Source organism: Chrysemys picta, unplaced genomic scaffold (genome assembly GCF_011386835.1).
Source record: "Chrysemys picta bellii isolate R12L10 unplaced genomic scaffold, ASM1138683v2 scaf791, whole genome shotgun sequence".
NCBI classification, from domain to species: domain Eukaryota; kingdom Metazoa; phylum Chordata; order Testudines; family Emydidae; genus Chrysemys; species Chrysemys picta.
Genome location: NW_027053498.1, coordinates 15,001 through 22,500, shown reverse-complemented (window position 1 = coordinate 22,500; position 7,500 = coordinate 15,001). Strand labels below are relative to the sequence as shown.

General features: G+C 69.4%; 1 non-coding gene across 1 annotated transcript; it reads left to right on the top strand.

The window, feature by feature from the left end:
- The first annotated feature begins 3,152 nt into the window (after positions 1-3,152).
- On the top strand, positions 3,153-3,271 carry LOC135979374 (5S ribosomal RNA). The gene has a single exon (XR_010596700.1). It is a non-coding gene; the product is annotated as a 5S ribosomal RNA (ribosomal RNA).
- Positions 3,272-7,500: the final 4,229 nt, after the last annotated feature.

Genomic DNA, 7,500 nt, shown 5'->3' with positions numbered 1-7,500 from the left:
CCCCCCTTAAAACCTAGGGGTTGACCTGGTGGCCGGAAAGCGAACCGGCCAGCAGGTGAACCCTTTCGATTCCACGGGTTGACCTGGTGCCCGGGAAGCGAACCGGCCAGCAGGTGAACCCGTTCGATTCCACGGGTTGACCTGGTGCCCGGGAGGGGACTCTGAAAATTTTTCAGCCCTTTCGACTCGGGGTTGACCTGGTGGCCGAGAGGGGACTCGCACGGCAGGCAAGCCGCCCTGGGCTGACCCTCCCCGGCCGCAGCGAGGGACTGCCTCCCGGCCGACAGGATCGGGCCCCTGGAAGTCTGGGGGGGGGGGAAATCGCCCCACGCCTCCGAGGAGGGCTGCCCGGGCGGGCCTGGCCCCGGAGCTCGAAAAAAAAAAAAAGGATCGGGCCCACTAGAGACATGGACCAGGCCGCCCTGGGCTCACCCTCCCCGGCCGCAGCGAGGGACTGCCTCCCGGCCGACTGGATCGGGCCCCTGGAAGTCTGGAAAAAAGACTGGAACCTGACGCCTCCGAGGAGGGGGCGCCCAGGGAAGGAGGGAGATCCGGGTTGACCTGGTGACCGGACGGGAAAGAGGCCACCGGGCGTCCCCCCCCTTAAAACCTAGGGGTTGACCTGGTGGCCGGAAAGCGAACCGGCCAGCAGGTGAACCCTTTCGATTCCACGGGTTGACCTGGTGCCCGGGAAGCGAACCGGCCAGCAGGTGAACCCGTTCGATTCCACGGGTTGACCTGGTGCCCGGGAGGGGACTCTGAAAATTTTTCAGCCCTTTCGACTCGGGGTTGACCTGGTGGCCGAGAGGGGACTCGCACGGCAGGCAAGCCGCCCTGGGCTCACCCTCCCCGGCCGCAGCGAGGGACTGCCACCCGGCCGACTGGATCGGGCCCCTGGAAGTCTGGAAAAAAGAATGGAACCTGACGCCTCCGAGGAGGGGGCGCCCAGGGAAGGAGGGAGATCCGGGTTGACCTGGTGACCGGACGGGAAAGAGGCCACCGGGCGTCCCCCCCCCTTAAAACCTAGGGGTTGACCTGGTGGCCGGAAAGCGAACCGGCCAGCAGGTGAACCCTTTCGATTCCACGGGTTGACCTGGTGGCCGGAAAGCGAACCGGCCAGCAGGTGAACCCGTTCGATTCCACGGGTTGACCTGGTGCCCGGGAGGGGACTCTGAAAATTTTTCAGCCCTTTCGACTCGGGGTTGACCTGGTGGCCGAGAGGGGACTCGCACGGCAGGCAAGCCGCCCTGGGCTGACCCTCCCCGGCCGCAGCGAGGGACTGCCTCCCGGCCGACAGGATCGGGCCCCTGGAAGTCTGGGGGCGGGGGGAAATCGCCCCACGCCTCCGAGGAGGGCTGCCCGGGCGGGCCTGGCCCCGGAGCTCGAAAAAAAAAAAAAGGATCGGGCCCACTAGAGACATGGACCAGGCCGCCCTGGGCTCACCCTCCCCGGCCGCAGCGAGGGACTGCCTCCCGGCCGACTGGATCGGGCCCCTGGAAGTCTGGAAAAAAGACTGGAACCTGACGCCTCCGAGGAGGGGGCGCCCAGGGAAGGAGGGAGATCCGGGTTGACCTGGTGACCGGACGGGAAAGAGGCCACCGGGCGTCCCCCCCCTTAAAACCTAGGGGTTGACCTGGTGGCCGGAAAGCGAACCGGCCAGCAGGTGAACCCTTTCGATTCCACGGGTTGACCTGGTGCCCGGGAAGCGAACCGGCCAGCAGGTGAACCCGTTCGATTCCACGGGTTGACCTGGTGCCCGGGAGGGGACTCTGAAAATTTTTCAGCCCTTTCGACTCGGGGTTGACCTGGTGGCCGAGAGGGGACTCGCACGGCAGGCAAGCCGCCCTGGGCTCACCCTCCCCGGCCGCAGCGAGGGACTGCCACCCGGCCGACTGGATCGGGCCCCTGGAAGTCTGGAAAAAAGAATGGAACCTGACGCCTCCGAGGAGGGGGCGCCCAGGGAAGGAGGGAGATCCGGGTTGACCTGGTGACCGGACGGGAAAGAGGCCACCGGGCGTCCCCCCCCCTTAAAACCTAGGGGTTGACCTGGTGGCCGGAAAGCGAACCGGCCAGCAGGTGAACCCTTTCGATTCCACGGGTTGACCTGGTGGCCGGAAAGCGAACCGGCCAGCAGGTGAACCCGTTCGATTCCACGGGTTGACCTGGTGCCCGGGAGGGGACTCAGAAAATTTTTCAGCCCTTTCGACTCGGGGTTGACCTGGTGGCCGAGAGGGGACTCGCACGGCAGGCAAGCCGCCCTGGGCTGACCCTCCCCGGCCGCAGCGAGGGACTGCCTCCCGGCCGACAGGATCGGGCCCCTGGAAGTCTGGGGGCGGGGGGAAATCGCCCCACGCCTCCGAGGAGGGCTGCCCGGGCGGGCCTGGCCCCGGAGCTCGAAAAAAAAAAAAAGGATCGGGCCCACTAGAGACATGGACCAGGCCGCCCTGGGCTCACCCTCCCCGGCCGCAGCGAGGGACTGCCTCCCGGCCGACTGGATCGGGCCCCTGGAAGTCTGGGGGGGGGGGGGGGAATGGAACCTGACGCCTCCGAGGAGGGGACGCCCAGGGAAGGAGGGAGATCCGGGTTGACCTGGTGACCGGACGGGAAAGAGGCCACCGGGCGTGCCCCCGTTAAAACCCCTAGGGGTTGACCTGGTGGCCGGAAAGCAAACCGGCCAGCAGGTGAACCCTTTCGATTCCACGGGTTGACCTGGTGCCCGGGAAGCGAACCGGCCAGCAGGTGAACCCGTCCGATTCCACGGGTTGACCTGGTGCCCGGGAGGGGACTCTGAAAATTTTTCAGCCCTTTCGACTCGGGGTTGACCTGGTGGCCGAGAGGGGCCTCGCACGGCAGGCAAGCCGCCCTGGGCTCACCCTCCCCGGCCGCAGCGAGGGACTGCCCCTCCCCACCCCCCGGCTGACAGGATCGGGCGCACTGGAAGTCCGGGACAGTATTTTCCCCGACGCCGGGGAGGGCGGGCGGAGGGGCTCTGGCGGCCAGCCCGGGCCCCGGAGCTCGAAAAGGAAAAAAGGACCGGGCCCGCGAGAGACGGGGGCCCTGCCGCAGGGGGGGGGGCAGTCCGACCGGGGCTCACCGTGCGGCAGGCCCGGGCGTCGGCAGGGGAAAGCGGGCGAGGAGGCGCGGGGCCGGGTGCCTACGGCCATACCGGACCGAACGCCCCCGATCCCGTCCGATCTCGGAAGGTAAACCGTCCCGGGCCTGGCTAGTACTTGGATGGGTGACCGCCTGGGAATCCCAGGTGCCGTAGGCAGCTTTTCCCGGTCCGAGTCAGCTCTCTCTCCTTTTCTGGGGGGGAAGGAGAGGGGGGGACGGGCCGGAAAGCCCCTCGTCGCTCCTGCCGAGTCGGAGGTCGCGGCCGCAGGTCACGGGTCTGGGCGCCTGGGGTCCGGCTCCCCACCCACCCGGCTTCCTCCGCGGAGGACCCCCCCCGGGGCCACCGAAGCCGCTGGGGGAGACCCCGGGCATGGGGCGGACTGGCCCGGACCCTCCCGGCCGCCGGCCCGCAGGTCCGCCCCGAATCCCCCCCCGCGGCCACCCAGGCCAGGCCTGGCCAGGCGGGACGGACGGCGGGTGTCCAGCGCCCAGCGGCTTCCTCCAGCGGGGACCCACGGACCCCAAAGCCGCAGGGGGAGGCCCCGGGCCCGGGACGGACTCGCTCGGACCCCCTGCGCCCGGCCGCCGGCCCGCGGGACCGCCCCGAATCCCCCCGCGGCCACCCAGGCCAGGCCTGGCCAGGCGGGACGGACGGCGGGTGTCCAGCGCCCAGCGGCTTCCTCCAGCGGGGACCCACGGACCCCAAAGCCGCAGGGGGAGGCCCCGGGCCCGGGCCCGACTCGCTCGGCCCCCCCGCCTCCCCTGCGCCCGGCCCCCGGCCCGCGGGACCGCCCCGAATCCCCCCGCGGCCACCCAGGCCAGGCCTGGCCAGGCGGGACGGACGGCGGGTGTCCAGCGCCCAGCGGCTTCCTCCAGCGGGGACCCACGGACCCCAAAGCCGCAGGGGGAGGCCCCGGGCCCGGGCCCGACTCGCTCGGCCCCCCCGCCTCCCCTGCGCCCGGCCCCCGGCCCGCGGGACCGCCCCGAATCCCCCCGCGGCCACCCAGGCCAGGCCTGGCCTGGCGGGACGGACGGCGGGTGTCCAGCTCCCAGTGGCTTCCTCCAGCGGGGACCCACGGACCCCAAAGCCGCAGGGGGAGGCCCCGGGCCCGGGACGGACTCGCTCGGCCCCCCCGCCTCCCCTGCGCCCGGCCCCCGGCCCGCGGGACCGCCCCGAATCCCCCCGCGGCCATCCAGGCCAGGCCTGGCCTGGCGGGCCGGTGTGCGGCTCCCCCGGGCTTCCTCCCCCGACGACCCGCGCCCCCCTGAGCCGCAGGCGGAGACCCCGGCCCCGGGGCGGACCGGCCCGGGCTCGCTCGAGCCCCCTGCGCCCGGCCCGCAGGACCGCCCCCCCGAATCCCCCGGGAGAGGCCCGGCCTGCACGCCACTGACGACCCGCGGCCCCCAAAGTCGCAGGAGGCGCCCCCCCCCGGTTAGCCCCGTCTCGCTCCGCGCCCCCCGCCCCTCGCTGCCGGGACCGGGCGCCGCCCCAGAGTCAGCCGCAGCCGGCCGGCCTGAGAGCTGCCCTCCTGTGGACGACGGTGAGTTTACCTTGATACTAACCGGCCGTCAGCCAGGTCAACCCCATTGCTAGACTGGGGTGGACCTGGTGGCCGAGTGGGGACTTGGAACATTTGACAGCTGCTTCCCGGGGCTTGACCGGTTGTCCTGAACGCCCCCCACCCCCAGCCCCAGCCCCCGGCTCCTGCTCCCCTCTCCCCAGCCTCGGTGCTCCGCTCCCTGCCTCGGAGGCTGCCTCTCTGCGGCGCCTGCATCGCCTCCGAGGACGCGCACCCTCCGGAGGCTGGACGTAAACCCACCACTGCCGCTGACCCGGCTCTCCGAGGGACGACTGTGAGGCCTCCCCCCCCCCCCCACCCCCGGACCGCCCTGGGGACGACTGCTAAGCCTCCCCCACCGGACCGCCCGGGGCAAGACTGCTAAGCCTCCCTCCCACACACACACACACACACTGTCGGGGGAGGACTATTAAGCTTTCCCCCTGGAGCGCCCGGGGCGGACGACTGTTAAGCCTGCCCCCGGAGTCCTCGGGGGAGGACTATTAAGCTTTCCCCCCTGGAGCGCCCGGGGGGGGACGACTATTAAGCCTGGCCCCCGGAGTCCTCGGGGGACGACTATTAAGCCTCCCCCGGACTGGCCGGGGGGCGACTATTAAGCCTCCCCCGGACCTGCTCCGTCTCGACTATTAAGCCCCCCTCTGTGGTCCTCAAGACCACTGCCGTGCTGCCCTCGGAGTGGGGTGACACCCGGGCCGGAAAGCAAACCGGCCACCAGGTCAACCCGTCGAATCCAATGGGTTGACCTGGTGGCCGGAAAGCAAACCAGCCGCCAGGTCAACCCGTCGAAACCAATGGGTTGACCTGGTGGCCGGAAAGCAAAACGGCCGCCAGGTCAACCCAGTAGATTCAGCGGGTTGACCTGGTGGCCGAACGGGGACTTTGAAAATTTGACAGCCGCTTCCCGGGGGTTGACCTGTTGTCCCGGTGGGGACTTTGAACATTTGACAGCCGCCTCCCAGGGCTTGACCTATTGTCCCGGTGGGGACTTTGAGAATTTTACAGCCGCTTCCCGGGGCTTGACCTGGTGGCCGAGTGGGGACGTTGAACATTTGACAGCCGCTTCCAGGGGGTTGACCTGTTGTCCTGAACGCCCCCCACCTCCCCCCCGGCTCCTGCTCCCCACTCCCCAGCCTCGGTGCTCCGCTCCCTGCCTCGGAGGCTGCCTCTCTGCGGCGGCTGCATCGCGTCCGAGGACGCTCACCCTCCGGAGGCTGGACGTAAAGCCTGACACCCGCCACCGCCGCCGACACGGCTCTCGGAGGGACGACTCTGAGGCCTCCCCCCACCCCCGGACCGCCCTGGGGACGACTGCTAAGCCTCCCCCCCGCCCACACCCACACCCACACTGTCGGGGGATGACTCTTAAGCCTCTCCCAGACTGCCTGGGGAACGACTATTAAGCCTGCCCCCCGGAGCACTCGGGGGACGACTATTAAGCCTCCCGCGGACTGCCCGGGGGATGACTATTAAGCCTCCCCTGGAACGACTATTAAGCCTCCCCCGGACTGGCCGGGGGGCGACTATTAAGCCTATCCTCGGGGGAGGACTATTAAGCTTTCCCCCTGGAGCGCCCGGGGGGACGACTATTAAGCCTGGCCCCCGGAGTCCTCGGGGGACGACTATTAAGCCTCCCCCGGACCTGCTCCCTCTCGACTATTAAGCCCCCCCTCTGCGGTCCTCAGCACCACTGCCGCGCTGCCCTGGGAGTGGGGTGACATCCGGTCCGGAAAGCAAACCGGCCACCAGGTCAACCCGTCGAATCCAATGGGTTGACCTGGTGGCCGGAAAGCAAACCGGTCGCCAGGTCAACCCGTCGAATCCAATGGGTTGACCTGGTGGCCGGAAAGCAAACCGGCCGCCAGGTCAACCCAGTAGATTCAGCGGGTTGACCTGGTGGCCGAACGGGGACTTTGAAAATTTGACAGCCGCTTCCCGGGGGTTGACCTGTTGTCCCGGTGGGGACTTTGAACATTTGACAGCCGCCTCCCAGGGCTTGACCTGTTGTCCCGGGGGGGACTTTGAACATTTGACAGCCGCTTCCCGGGGCTTGATCGGTTGTCCTGAACGCCCCCCCCACCCACCCACCCCAGCCCCCGGCTCCTGCTCCCCTCTCCCCAGCCTCGGTGCTCCGCTCCTTGCCTCAGAGGCTGCCTCTCTGCGGCAGCTGCATCCCGTCCGAGGACGCTCACCCTCCGGAGGCTGGACGTAAAGCCTGACACCCGCCACCGCCGCCGACCCGGCTCTCCGAGGGACGACTCTGAGGCCTCCCCCCACCCCCCGGACCGCCCTGATGACGACTGCTAAGCCTCCCCCACCGGACCGCCCGGGGGAAGACTGCGACGCCTCCCGCCAGGCCCCCACCCAGCCTGGGGGAAGACTGCTAAGCCTCCCCCCCCACACACACACACACACTGTCGGGGGATGACGATTAAGCCTCTCCCGGACTGCCCGGGGGACGACTATTAAGCCTCCCCTGGAACCACTATTAAGCCTGCCCCCGGAGTCCTCGGATGACGACTGCTAAGCCTCCCCCACCGGACCGCCCGGGGCAAGACTGCTAAGCCTCCCTCCCACACACACACACACACTCTCGGGGGAGGACTATTAAGCTTTCCCCCTGGAGCGCCCGGGGCGGATGACTGTTAAGCCTGCCCCCGGAGTCCTCGGGGGACGACTATTAAGCCTGGCCCCCGGAGTACCCGGGGGACGACTATTAAGCCTCCCCCGCACTGGCCGGGGGACGACTATTAAGCCTCCCCCGGACCTGCTCCGTCTCGACTATTAAGCCCCCCTCTGCGGTCCTCAG